Genomic DNA, 10,882 nt, shown 5'->3' on the forward strand with positions numbered 1-10,882 from the left:
AAAATGTTTTAAAAACATTTTGAATACATTTTATTTATTTTTAATGTTTAATGTATTTCACTACATTTCACAAATTTCATTTTTGAGATTATTTTTCAATTTACAGTATTCATGTATCAACATGCTCAACATTTAATTATCTAAAATTGCTATTATGCATTTTTTTTCAGTTACTTTCATTTTAAAGTAACTAATGTCTTTTTATGTAGTGTTATTCATTCATTTCAATGAGCAATACTAGCATTTTTCTTCTTTTTTTTCTCTTATTTTAACGCTAAATCAGTTTATTACAACTGTAGAAATCCATTCAAATTCAATTTGCAAATTCGTCACAGACCACTTTGTAGTTCCGGTTTCCCTCAGACATTGAAATAAAATAAATTATCTTATCGTATTACTTCATCAACACAACAAATTGATGGATTAATAGTTTTGAAATAAATATTCAATGATAAATGGGTTGTTGTTTTTTTTTTTTTTTTTTTTTTTAGTATTGTTGAAGTTACTGTAAAAAGGGTAACAACAAAATCGCAATATTATAATATATATATAAAATGATGTGGCGGGCCGCATCTGGCCCACGGGCCTTGAGTTTGACAACAGTGATTAAGAGTCTTACTGGTCATAACATTAGGTACACCAACTAATCTTCTGGTTATCTTGGAAAGAGTTGCTTTTTTTGGGGCCTGTCAGAAAAAGTGACATTTATATTCACCTGTGAGTGAATCGCGCCTTCCTTCCTTCCTTCGTTCCTTCCTGGCCTTCTTGCTTCCCCTTCAGTGGCAAAAACAAGCATATCCTCCCTTGCGTCTTCCAACCAACTTGAAAAGAAGACGCCTGGCTGCAGGGCGAGAGTTGCTTTGATTAGGCTTTTTTCTTTTATCTCCTGCAAAGAGAGAGGAAAAACAACAAAATTGGACCAAGTCTTTTTTTTTTCTTTTCGATGCACTCAGGCAGAAACAATGACATTAGCACGGCGACCGTTGTCTAGAGCAGCAATATGGCAACTGCTGCAAAACGGAAAGACTTGATGTTGAGAACATGCGGGGGAGGACATGCTAACACATTTTGCACACTTTAGAAGAGCAAACATTCGCTTCTTCAACCAACTCAACGTAAACCTTCAATCGACATATTTAGCACTGCTAAAACAATTTCCCGTAAGCCCGTATCTCACTGAGCGCTGCAGGCTTGTCAGGGTGCTCGCACAGAGCGAATGTTCAGCGTTGCAAATGTTGCAAAGACACTTTCAAACCCTCTTTATGCCGTTTACAGAGAAATTTTGAACATATTCAGAAACACCAAAACGTGCAACTCCCCTGCTATCATGTCAAAGCCAAAAGGTAAGCAGAGCTGCATTGAGTTTTGTTGTGTGCACAGATGAGCTTTAACTAACAGTCAAGATGCTTCTGATAAGTGCCACATATTTCATTGCTCATGTACTAGTTGACACAATTGCGACGGAGGTGTGCACCCAGTGTAGTATATGAAGTGCTGCCTCCATGAGTGAAAATGCTGTTCTTGTCTTAAGGAGTGCTTGAAGTTGACTTGACTTCATGACTTCCAAGTTATTGTTCGATTTTAAGTGTGACTGATTCCACAATATGTTACATTTCCAACACACAGTCAAGATGGCGCCAAGGACAAAAGGGAGGTTTCATCGACTGGCCCAACCAGACCGGATTTGGTGTTCCAGTTTGGCTCTTGGTTGACATGACAGAAGGATTTGAGTGTGTGAGGGGCAAATATTACTCGCTGGCACTGACAGATTGTTCTACCTGACAGAAGATTAATTTCTCATCCATTTTTTTTTTTAAATATGACCCCGCCCCGGGGATTAAGAACATTAGCGGATTATACACAGATTTGCCAAAAGCACTGTGGGATGGTCAACACCTGGACGAGGACACAATGCACCCAAACCCGAAATTTATACCTCGCACCACTTATATTTGATTATTTTCAGGTTAACTTGTGAAACAGGGTGACATTGAACACATTAAAAATGATACTCAGTTTTGATTGGCACTGATAGAAAGGTATTAAAGTCGCACTATGTGTTAAGATGGTCATAATATAATAAATTAATGTGAGGTCATAATATAATAAATTAAGGTGATTAACAAAATAATTAGAGAGATAAACTGTCTCTCAGTTGATGGCTGTCACATTATTGGTAAACCATGTTCATTTATGAATGAAAACGAACAACCTGATATCTAAAATTCAATTGAAAAAACATTTACTTTAATTAAATAAAATAAAGAGGAGAGTGCTTTAAAAACAAATTGAAAAAACTAACTGAAACTACATTTCAGAAAACTAACTAAAACTATAATTATAGCAAAAATGTCCTTTTGCTAATTTTTTACAGGTGGTTTTGTGGTTTATTTTAAATGTATGTATTTATTTCGGTATTATTGTACGGTCTTCCCGAAGAAAGATTGCTGAACAGTTGTTTGGGAATTGTAGTTAATTATTTTATGCTAAATATTTAGTCACTTTTTTTAAATCTGACACTACACAAACTATGCACATGGATACAAAACTAATAATAAAACTAACAAAAAGTAAAATAAAATGAAACATTTAAAAAAAAAAACTAAAAAAAAAAACTAATTTGAAATAAATGAATTAAAAAAAAATCAAAACCAAATAAAAACTAACTATAAAAATAAAAAATAAAAAAAGCACCCAAAAGTATTATAACCCCAGTGCAGAAATACCATCAGTTAGTATCTTATTTTCACCATAAATTTAGCTATTTTAGTTAGTTTTATAACCGTAATATGTAGTTTCAGTTCATTTCAGTTTTAAAAGCATTTTCGTTCTTACTTATTTTCTTAACAACAATGCATACATTTTTTTAAAATTATAGAATAATTTGTTAACTATCATAACCTTAGCAAGCATCCCAGTTGCCTATGTGCTTGCTTCAAAGTTGTGCACATCAGGTTTTACAGTAGTGTGGTAGCTGGTCTGGTTGTCACATTTGTAAAGGCAGACATTTTCACTTCTTGTATTGGCTCTCATTAGATTGCTTACATTGCGATGCGACACCACGGCCGCAATAAACAAACAAAAACAATTTCCTTCCTGTAACAACACTCATTTCCCCGCAGAGGTGACAGTTCATTCCGACGTCTACTTTGCATCCCCCCACCACCCCGCACTGCCTAATAGCCTTGCACACGACACGGCTCCATTGTTCCTGATTAATGTTTCGGTTCTGCGCCATTACGCCGCCAATAAAAATCAAAGGCTGGCAGGCCTTAATCAGACGCTGGGAACATTGGCGAGCCAATTGGACCTGATACGGAGCAGCGGAAAAGATGGAAGGGACACAAATATTGATATTCCGTTACAGCCGGCGACACTAAAATACAGTCAGAGGAAGAATATGAATCACTAAGATGTGCAGCGCAGGCTTGGAGAGATTTCCCATCTTGTGAGCAATGTGTGGACAGGGAATTAAAAAAAGAAAAAAAATGGTAAAAACGGAAATGAAGAGAAATATCACCATATTGTCAATGATTTTTTTTTTTTTTCTGCAAATCCCGAGGGAATTGTAAGATTACACAATGCGGGGTGGACTCATTGTCTGTGTTTCATCGTCTAATCTATCTCCCTGCGCTTTACCTTTGGACTCTGTTTGAACCAGATACATTTCCACAGGCTGCCACTGATCCTACCATTTTTTCTTTCTGGCTTCAGAACCTACCTCATGTCTTTCTTGTTCTTTATTTTTCTTTTTGTTGCTCTACACCTTTTCTTCCACCTAATCCTTCTTCTCTCGTTGTGATGCTTTTACCGACTTGTAACATCGCCGCTTTACGGTGCAACTTAAAAGGGTTTTATTGATGCTATTGATACCTATAATTTATTACTTTCAAGGGTAATGAGTCTGACTGTACACAGTCACACAGACATGAGACCATCGGGAATTGACAGCTTAGACCAAGGATAGGCAACTTAAATGATGGAGGGGGCCACAATATTTCATCTGAGGGGCCAAATAGGACCACCCGCTTCCTAACTAGATGTATGACAAAAATGCCATTTTAAATATGGATGAAATATATGCAAAATGTGCTGTCAATATGTTTCATTTTTCACAATACATTTCTCAATGCATGTATAAAAGATCCAGACTTCAACAATAAATTTTTTAACAATTAAAAATTAACCACATACTGTGATTCCTGTGCATATTTTTTTTCAATACAGTATTGAACTCCAAATTATTGAATATTACTGACGTACCCTGTATGTCTTTACAAATCCACAAAAAGAAGGTCTACTCATGCTGTAGGATAGAGCAGAATAAGACCCAGTGCAAACGCAACTCAGCCATGTCTGCCATCTAGTGGTGAATGGTGATATTACAAATTAAAACACTACAATAGAACCCCGTTATTTGCAGGGGCTAGGCACGGGGCCGGACCACAAATAGCAAAAATCTGCATATAATGGGCTTCCATTGAAATGCATTGGAGGGAAAAAAAATACCCCCCAAAAAAACAAAACACTGAATAACAGAAAATACTGTATACATTTTCCATTAAAAATGGGGTCTTCTCCACCCCCCAAAAAACACAAGAAAATAAGAGGGAAATGATTGAAAAACTAATGCCAAATTTCAAAGAAATTTCAAAGAAATGTGTCCAAAGACCACCCCTGGCTTGGTAACTACAGACAGTGTTCCCTTGCGATAACGCGGTTCACTTTTCACGGTCTCGCTGTATTGCAGAGCCTTAAAACATTTATAATAAATGTAAAACATAAAGCTAACTACTTCATGGACTCCTTTTATTGCTGGTATTTTTTGGAACTTAACCCCAGCGGAAAACGAGGGAACACAGTATTTCATTCCCTTGCCCATGACACGCAAACTGACATCAGATCTGGCAAAAAGGTTTTTTGTCCCAGACTCCAGTTGAGTACAACTTTAAGAAGTTTTATGGTTGCCACACTGCCAACGTCTAATACATTTTAATCTGTTTTCGACCAACCATGTTGTTCTTTATTCAGACACAGCTATTCCGGTTCAGTTAAAAGATTACTTGTACAACCTACAGTGATGGCTATGAAAAAAAGACAGATTGACTCTAGTGCTGTTCTTATGAAATAATTTGCTATAAAAAAAAAAATGCATAAATGGGATATACATGCTTGTCATCAAAGAGCAGCGTTACGGGAACACAGTGACAAACACGTCAACAAAAAACAGAAAATGATGTGGCGTTCCCCCAGGCTTTGTGCTTAGTCCTATATTGTTCAAGGCACAGACAGTGAGGAACAAAATATATTTGTATATGCAGATGACAGGCAGTTCTACATTACAAAAGCCTTAGGGGAATCGTATCCCATTCAACTACTGAATAACATCATGGAACAAATCTGTGATTGGGAAAGCCAAATTTATCTCCATTTACAAAGATAAAATGTAAAGCGATGCCAGATTTAACTTTGGAGAATGAAAGTGTTTTGTGTCATGAGCATTAGAATTTTGCAATTATGTCTATATTTTGAGGATTCCATCCAATTTGTCAGAAGATTTGTGGACGGGGATGTTTATTTACACAACTGCATATGCGGCAGATGTATTTTGAATGGGTGCTTTAATTAGATTTTAATTATATGCAATACAGACTCATATTTAAAAACATCACTATTGTGGAAAGCTCACACATATGCAGAGTCTACTGGACGCTAACCGTCATGATGGGTACCATACTCAATATCGAATAATCATCTGAAGAACTATTGAGCGCGTAGGTGCTGCTGTTTTGGTTAGTAGCGAGGACTCAAAAGGACTACTCTGGAAAAATGCCCGTACAACATTGGGGAACGACTACATGTTAGCATCTCACTTGCAATTCATTTACGACAAATGGTATGACTCCACACTTGAACTCATTGTGCCTCGGTAGGTGCTGCTCATTTGGTTAGCAAATGAGTGCATAGGATTATTACAGCGAACAGATGCAGAATTGCAGGGGGGTGGTTAAAGTCAAAGCAAAAACCAAGTACTACAATAATACAACTATAATACGATATTAATATAGGCAGTTATAATCATTTTTAGGGGTACTGTATATTTTACAATTCACAAATAATGGGGAATTACTGTAAAAGGAAATAATCAGACTTCCTTGGTGTGTTTGTCATGATGGCGGAAATTGAGGCGTGTATTTTAATGTATGACGCACACAGTGACATGGATATCATTGTTGGAAATGTTGCACATATACTTTTGAATATTGTCAATTTTATATATTATTCAAGTGGATATCCATCCACATCTTCAAAGTGTGTTTTTAAAGGAAAAATTCAGTGCTGCTTTTGAACCACAAATAATGCCAACTGCATGCAAGTGTGCAGCACTGGCCCGAGATGACCTACAATTGAACGTTGCCCACTTCCCTTCGAGCGAGTCGCTAAAAAAAATGTTGGAAAATGCGCGCCGAGACGTGTGTGAGAAATCCGGTCCTCGACCCTCACACAGACTCACACACACACACACACACACCCACACACACACACACACACACACACACACACACACACACACACACACACACACATTCAGGTTCAACGACATGGTGTGCCGGCGAGATGCGTCAGCGTTCTGCCACTCGCAACGATGTGCGTGAAATCATCGCAGCGGATGAGCAGAGCTGCGCCTCGTGTGTTGCCGTCGCTTTTGCGAGACGATGAGCTCAGCGGCAGGCAGGCTTTGGCGTACGGCGAGTGTAATGACTTCCTGTTGTCTCCTGCCAAGCTTGTGCAGCCAAAAAGGTAACGCGGAGGACATCTTGGCATCTTGGAATTGACAACGAGAAGCTCGATTGACGATACGGCAAACAGTTGTGAAGATGATATAGAGCAGGGAGATATGGGGGGGTAATCACGATAATGATTTATCCCACGAACATTTCTGCAACTGCACCATGCCTCTGTATTCAGTATAAACTAGTGGCCCGTTTCCCCTAATAATAGAGCTGCCATTGCTAACAGACTCTTGTTAGCGTAAGCCAAAAGGGTGCGATACGTCTAGGTGACAAATACAGGGCCGATGGCTGCGATTAGTTAGCCGCGTATCCATGTGAGGAGGGACAAGTCGAAGATCATTATGCAGGTTTCGACCAATCGAGCGGCGACTGTAGCCGGGCGGCTGCTGATGTAGTGGAATCCGTAAAGGAAGGCCTTAATGGTATTCCAGGATCAATAGCAAATCGCTGTGTTAACAGACGGCCAACACTACCTGCCGAAGGGTCGTTTTCTAATGAGCTCTGCTGATGTCCGCTCAGGCGCCAAGAGACATTTGCAAGTTGTTCTTGCTTTGGCTGTGCATGTGCAAAAATTTGTCCTGTTTGATAGTTATAAGTAACTGTCTAATTTGCATATTTTTGCAGTACATGCTGTTGTTGTAACTCAACTACCATAAAACATAGATACTAAAAACATATACTTTAGCAACAAACTTTTTTTTCCATTCATTTCAGTGACTAAAGCAACATTTTTTGTCAAGTAAACACGTTTTTGTTCTGCCTTATGCATACAGTATGTTGTTGTAGGTTCATTTTGAATGGTCACATCATAGTTAGAAGAGGGTGTGCACATTTACGCAACCACATTATTTCAGCTATTCCTTTTACTGCCCTTCAAGAAAAGATTTTTTTTTTTTTTAATTCAAAATATTTTTGCTGTGCATGTTATAGGTCAAAAGTTTTGAAATGATTTATCTTGGCCTCATTTTTTGTCATATCACAAAAAGCTGACATTTGAAATTAGCTCAACATTTTATATCCACTGTAGCCTTGACTGACTTCCTGTTCCTGTTTTTGTAATCTATTCCCGGTGTTGTTTAAAAAGCGTAAACAAAGCCATTTTTGTTTATGATATTTTAGAAAGATTGTATTTATTTATTGTTTGCTATTTTATGCAAATTTTATTCATTATTGTCTTATGTTAAATGACAAATGTTCGGCAATTTGATTTCTGAATTTACACATTCAAAATGTATTTGTTTATTTATTTGTGTCAGACACTGATTTAGAAAATAAATCAGAAGTTACTCACCATCTAGTGCTAACGTGTTTTTGTTTTTTTGACTGAGTACTTTTTTAATCTTACTCACATAAATATGTATTTATTTTATTTGAGTCATACTGATCTAAATTAATACAGCACGCTTACTCGAGTACAATCTTTTTTTTGGCTTCTCGACCTACCGTTGATGGTTTGTTTTACCGGATAGTGGCCTGTCGACGTCGTTTATATTAAAGCATCGAAATAAAATGGATGCAACCGTGACCCAATGAGCCATTCGGCTTCGGTCATCATACAAAGTCATGCTGACTTCATTCATCATTAATTAGCCGCAGTGGTGAAGACGCTATCATGATAGGGCAATCTGAGTCACTCATTGCACTCAACTGGGTCACCACACGACCTCGGAACAAAAAGGTTTCGATGTATATTTTCCCTTTCTCTTGGTTTCTTTGACATATTTAAAAAAAGGAAAAATAGAGAGAGGTTTTGGAAGTGCTCGCGTGGCCCGAGGAGGCACAACTGGAGACAAGCTGTTCTCCCTCCAAACACAGATTTGGGCTCACATGACTCAAGCAAGCGAGCAGCTTTGGCCCGCAGTCGTGCCCTGCAGCAGCAGCAGCAGCAGCAGCAGCAGCAGCAGCATGCGCTTCTGCAGAGCCGCAGCCAGAGCCAGCCAGAGTTGGCGCTTTTCAGCACGCATGCGCACAGCCATCGTTTGAACCCTGCGCAAGGAAGTCCCACATGACAACACCGTGAAGCCATCAAGCACCTGAACGCAAGGTTGACACGTATCGCTTTCAAAACAATCCAGGCTGGTTTTGCAGTGCTGCCAAATCAGCTTTCACAGTTTTTTTGTTTGTTTTGTTTTTTTGTTAAAGCTCTCCTGATTTGGAATCCAAGGCTGGCTAATCCAAGTATAGCTGGAGTAAAATGTACCCCTATCAATAACTACTTTGGGGAACATAAAGTAGAAAGAATACTACTTGCTTAAACTTAGCAAGGTAGCTTGCTAAACTCGAGCAGCCTGAGGTCAGACAAACATTGAAAAGCAGCATATTAGCAAGATTACAAAGCATATTTTCAATAACATTACTAAACAACCCATTGAATATCAGCATCATAATCAAATAAATAAACACAGTTTAACAAATGAGTGTGTTAATTTAAACAACCAAACCACTTTTAAAGCTAACCCGCTGATAGTAAAATCATAGATAGCTAGTGAGCAAAGCTAGCTAGCTAGCTAGCTCGCTAGATTGCTAGTGAGCATATCTAGCTAGCTAGCAAGTGAGCATAGATAGATAGATAGATAATTATTATTATTATTATTATTATTATTATTTTTAAGGTAGACTTACCAGGAGTATGTTAGCATGAGGACTGACAAAATAGTGACAGGGGATATGAGCCAACAACAAAATGGCCGTTCTTATTTCTTACTTCCTCTGTGCACAGGAAGTGGTGTTGATGTACTTCTAAAAATGGCTTGTCCCTTTTTCCTCTTTATTAGGGTGACCAGTGAGGATGTAACGATGACGGCAATATTGTGATATCGAGATATAAAAACTGCCACAATATCGTCGTTGTCATGTCACGATATTAAAAGCAGCACATCTGTTAATAGTCAGGTTGATTTCTATTCAGTTCTAGCACCCTCTGGTGGCTAGTTTTTTAGTGCAATTTAATTTTCACAAGGCATGCTAAGCCCTTCTATGTTTAAAATCCATGCTAATGGTCAGATGAAGGGGAATGTAATATGCTTGTGAACCGAGTCAATATGTGGAGGAACTCAATGTGTGTCTGCATTAGCAAGTAAGTGCCTCAATATTAAATGTTATTAGAGATGGTAGGTCGTTTATATGCATTGCTGTTATGTACAAAAGCACAATATTGTCTGTGTTTTTAGTGTGAGCTTTTTTTTATTATTTTTTTTTATACAATATTGTGACCTTTTGTATATCGCCAACCTCCCCTCAATGTTGTGATAATTATCGGATCGGATCGTGACCTTCATATCGCGGTATCGTATTGTGATGTTTGGATATCGTTACAACCCTAGTAACCAGACGTCGCTTTTTAAGCGGGACAGCCACAATTTTGAAACATTTACTGTATATTTGATTTTCACCAAAACTTTGTCCCAGTTTTTAATTTTGAAAATCTGTGGCACTGGTCACCCTAATCATCTTTACGGCAGAAATTAAATATATGTATTTAAAAAAAAAAAAAAAAAGACTCAGTAGAAATGTTTCTGCAGTAGCCTCCACTAAAGCTAACATGCATGTTTTTGGAATGTAGGAGGACTCTGAACCTCAGAATTGTGAAGTACTAACCTCTAGGACTACTGTGCTGCCTACAAATATAGATTATGTTTGGGAAAATAATATAACAGCTGTATGACTAAAACCAATGGGTCTGTCTGGTGAATGATAGAAACATAAATCTCACAGAAATCCTAATTTTCCAAAAGCTTTGGAAGCGAGAACATGCCTGGGGGGCATTGGATTGTCATGTGATTGAAACAGAGTGTGAAATTTCCACTCAAACATTCATGAACATGACATCATCGCTATTGTGAGTCAGTACGAGATCGCAACAAAGCCAAAGCAGGCCGAGCAGAAGAAAACAAACGACACCTGAAGGAGTCCTCGCAGACGTTACTTCACCACCGTGGCTTGCAAAATATGACCTCACCGGGCAGGGACGTCGCCATCCGCCATTAGAAGGAACACTTTGGAGCAATCCCCCCCACTTGCCTGCCCGCCGTCCTCTGCAGCAGACATTCAAGCTGCATCAAGTATTTGATAAATCATGCAGTGTTTAC

General features: G+C 38.2%; 1 long non-coding RNA gene across 1 annotated transcript in view; it reads right to left on the reverse strand.

Moving 5' to 3' along the window:
- Window positions 1-9,592, reverse strand: part of LOC144031233 (uncharacterized) — a 60,381-nt gene extending 50,789 nt beyond the window's left edge. Inside the window, exons 1-2 of the long non-coding RNA XR_013287469.1 lie at window positions 9,417-9,592; window positions 716-886 (exon numbers count right to left, since the gene is read on the reverse strand). This is a non-coding gene — a long non-coding RNA (uncharacterized LOC144031233). The remainder of the gene's footprint in view (window positions 1-715; window positions 887-9,416) is intronic.
- Window positions 9,593-10,882: the final 1,290 nt, after the last annotated feature.

Source organism: Festucalex cinctus, chromosome 12, assembly GCF_051991245.1.
Source record: "Festucalex cinctus isolate MCC-2025b chromosome 12, RoL_Fcin_1.0, whole genome shotgun sequence".
Lineage (NCBI taxonomy): Eukaryota > Metazoa > Chordata > Actinopteri > Syngnathiformes > Syngnathidae > Festucalex > Festucalex cinctus.